Genomic DNA, 4,080 nt, shown 5'->3' with positions numbered 1-4,080 from the left:
ATAGAGCTCCATAATATATACAAGAATGAAAAAAATTGCTTATACCTATAAGCAAAGGGGAAACAACATTTGCCAAGTCCATCTTCACACCGTTTAGAGCCCCAAGCATATGTATTCTAGCAATTATTCTCATTAGTCCTACAAAAGTAAAGTAGTAAAAGCTCTATTAATATTTAAATGAATCAATGGCAAACAAATAAAAAGATACACAAATATTACTATAAAGAACACACTGAGTTGTGGCACAGAACAATAAATGGAAAAAATTATTTAAATGTACTCAATCTATTTTCAAATGGAGAACTATTATACCGTAACTACTTAATGAGAGGAGTTCAAATCTTTTTTATCTTATTTTCATCGACTAGCCCTATATCCCTAGATCCTCTCAAACATCGAATCAATGAAAAATTATAGATACAAAATCCTACAACTCCCAATCTCAAAATCAAAAACCTCGTAACAATAGTAAAATAAATAAAAGAATAAAAATTTCCAATAATAACCCTAAGATCAACATTTCTCAACTTTAATATTTCAACATTCAAACCATGGATATAGAACCCATATAATCAACAATATAAGCAGTCAAATTCGCTAAAAAGGCATGATCTTAAGATAATTAATATAAAACAGACTAGAACTTTCACCAATTTCACAGAAATGATTCTAGCCTAAGATATTTCATCTTCTACAAGATAAAAATATAAACAAGAAAAATGAAGAAAAAAAAGGAAATAACACAGTTTATGCAAATCTAGCATTGAATCCAGAAATACTAGTGATAGATCTTAAGCTTTAGAAATAAGTACCTGCAACTACATTAATGTTAAGTCAGTTGTCTCCACCATCTCTACAATTTACAGAATATAACAAGTAGTATTAAGCTCAAAAAGGAGACATATACAAAGCAGACATAAAAATAATAAGCTTAGAAAACTCAGAAAGCAGATATATACCTTCACATCTGACTTTCACATAGACACGGAAACAAGTTGAATCTACAAACCCCAAATCGTATCTGATTTTGGGATGTAGAATTTTGATTAGACTACTAAAGTATTGTAACACCCTGTAAATAATTAAAAAATAATGTACAAACTTGCAAAACAACCAATTTCCCCAAGAATTTTCTTGAGAAACAAAGGGAAATACAGAGATGGAAGATTGAGACCTGATGGAAGATAGACCAGTCGAGCCATGTCGTAGACCCACCGCCGCAAGCACCGCCGCACCCACGAGCGAGCCACGCCATAGACCCACGAATCGAGCCTCCCTGTCATACGACCCAAGCCGCGGGCCCCCATCACCTTGTTACACACCTGCAACAAACAGAGAGAAGGAAAGAAGGATTGAACGAGAGAGTAGCTAAGAGAGAAAGATAGAACGAGAGAGAGTTACTGAGTGTGAGAGAGGATGCATAAAGGGTTATTAGGGATTCAACCTTAGAGATTAGGGTAAGGGTTTTTTCTTTCATTTGGCGCCTAAGTCTATTATATTTGCCGCCTAATATTTCATTTTAGCTGTCTTTTTAGCGCCTAAGTCTATTAGCACGGGACAATAACACTTTTAAATATATGCTATATTTTAATGTAATATATGGGCATAATTGTTGAAGTGGTGTGAACCCAATTTTATAAAGATAAAATCCCATTTAATTAAGAAGTCAAGTGGGCAAGTGGGTAGAAAAGCACTCAAGTATTTTGTGATATTTTGAAGAGTATTGTGAGCTATTCTAACCCCCAAAACCGACCCCCACACTCTCTCAATCACTCTCATCTGTTTTTTGAAGACCCTCTCAAGTTTTCTCTCAATATTCAACCTCAAGAACACCAAGGAAACTTGGAGGCTAAGTCTTGGTCTAGGAAGGGTTTTCCCTAAGGTAAAGTTCCATTAATCTAGACTTTTGTAAAGTTTTAAGCATAGAGTTTCAAATAGCTAATTAACTATGTTGATGGGGGAAGTTGGTTAGGGTTTCTGAAAGGTTTTGAAGGATTCAAAGCTAATAGGAAGGTCCAAACCTTAAGCAAGAACACCAAAAAGGTGAAAAGTTTACTTTTGATGATTTTGTTGTAGGGTTTTTAGTTTTAAGCATTATTTTGTATATTTAATGCTTAAATTTTCTTGTTGGTGATGTAATAAGGTTATGGTAGTTGTTTAATAATTTTTATAATGCTTGTGTATTGATTTTTGAAAATGGGAACCAAAACCCCCAAGGGTATTTGTAGGAATACCATAAAACAAAACATGTTTTGAGCTGTGACTTCCAAGGGGTCAAATAGCCACTGTATATTGATTTTGTAAAATTAAATTGTACTGTGATGTTGTTGAGATTGAGTACATAAAATTGAGCTTTTGAAACACTAAAAAAATGTTTAGAAATGAGTAAGTGATGCTATTTCAAAGTTTAGGTAAAAAACTGTTTTTTCGTATTCTTATTTTCGGAACCAAGTTTGGACAGCCACTGTATAGGGAAAATGAACCCAGTTTTTTCTAAAATTTTGTGGACATATTGCTGTCATAACCTATTATTCCACTGTAGAATTTTCTAAGAGAATATTGAACGGTTTGAAAGTTATTAACTGTCAAAGTTTGGAAAAAATAAGGACTTGAAAATAAGGTCATTTTTACCTCATTGTTGGAAAATGATTTCACCAATAAAAAATGCTCATTTTGACCTAAGATTTTACAAAGATCTAAATGGCATAACAAAAATGGAATTGGGAAATTTTGATAACAATTGGGTAAGTAAATTTCAAGTTATGAACTAACGAAGTATGTAGTTAAAAATGTGAAAAATAGGCTTTTCACACTTAGTGTAAAAATGAGATTTTGGAACATAAGGTAAAAAGTAAAATTTTGCTTATTTCAAGATATAAATTGGTAAGTCTTGAAAACATATTTTCACTAAAATTACCCCTTTGAGTTTAAATGAATTATTTTTATTAAAGAGTTTTTATTCTTTCTAAAAATAAGAGATTTAATTTATTAATAGTTAATAAATTAAAAGAGGGTTTAAAATCCTATATTTTGAGAAAATAATTAAATGAATTATTTTTCTAGTAAGTAAAATTGATTAATTGATTTTGGAAAATTAATTAGTAAAGATGGGAAATTTTTAACGATTTTCCTAATTAAGACACATTAGGCAATTTTCTTAGAACGATTTTTAGAGATTAAAACCTTAAGAAAAATAAAAGGGAAAAATTAAGAGTTTATTTTCTTTAAAAATAATTAAGGAATTTATTTGTATTTTCTGGATATAATACCGGCTAAAATCTTACATATTTTAACCGACTAGTCGGAAGTGCGGGTTAATAGCGATACCTTGAAAGAATAAGATTTTTAGCGGATTGTGGAAAAATACCATTGTGATACCCGAGCCTAGGTATCGAGACCTTAGGATAGGTCTCCCCGAGACTTAGGGTTTAGTCTCGAATATTTTGTATGACTTTCCTTAATAGGTTTAAAACCAATTAAGGATTTTAAATCCTTACAAATGACTTTTATTAAAATGACCAAACTGCCCAAAATAATAATAATGAGTTATGAGTGCCATAATTAATCCGAGTATACTGTATGGATAACTACAGTATTGGCTAAGCGTAACTGGACTGAACGTTGGAGGGTGAAAACCTGCTGATCGCTAAGGACTCCAAGTAAGTCAACTTATATTGTATGGCTGCAACATGAAATGATTATTGTCTTGTATGTTAGTATAGGGATACATGCACATATATAGACTGTCATAGAAAGTTGCTTAGAGACATTAGTCTAGTGAGTGCTGATTTAGAAAATATAAACTGTAGATGTCCGTCATATCCTAGACGATTGATCCCTGTCACAATGCTTGATTTTATTTATGTCCGGTTCATTACCGCGACGAGTGGCCATGAGATGAGGATAAGATGGTTAAACCTAGGGGCGCCAAAATAAATGGGACCTAGGGGCCCTCATGCTTACTTAATCATTGGACGGTTAGAATCCGAGTAAGTGCTCTGATAAGTTATTCCCGAATAGCAGCCGTGAATATTGGCCATTCAGTGAGAGTGCCTAGAGATACTAGGGGTTGCCAAGATT

At 32.7% G+C, this 4,080-nt stretch overlaps 1 long non-coding RNA gene across 1 annotated transcript; it reads right to left on the bottom strand.

The window, feature by feature from the left end:
- Positions 1-284: 284 nt before the first annotated feature.
- On the bottom strand, positions 285-1,405 carry LOC133780666 (uncharacterized). The gene is made up of 3 exons (XR_009869495.1): positions 1,175-1,405; positions 960-1,021; positions 285-853 (listed from the first exon to the last, which is right to left on the bottom strand). It is a non-coding gene; the product is annotated as an uncharacterized LOC133780666 (long non-coding RNA).
- Between the last annotated feature and the right edge of the window lie 2,675 nt (positions 1,406-4,080).

The sequence above is a fragment of the Humulus lupulus genome, chromosome 5 (assembly GCF_963169125.1).
Source record: "Humulus lupulus chromosome 5, drHumLupu1.1, whole genome shotgun sequence".
NCBI classification, from domain to species: domain Eukaryota; kingdom Viridiplantae; phylum Streptophyta; class Magnoliopsida; order Rosales; family Cannabaceae; genus Humulus; species Humulus lupulus.
Note: the sequence above shows the minus strand (reverse complement) of the source record. Positions and strands in the feature narration are given on the sequence as shown.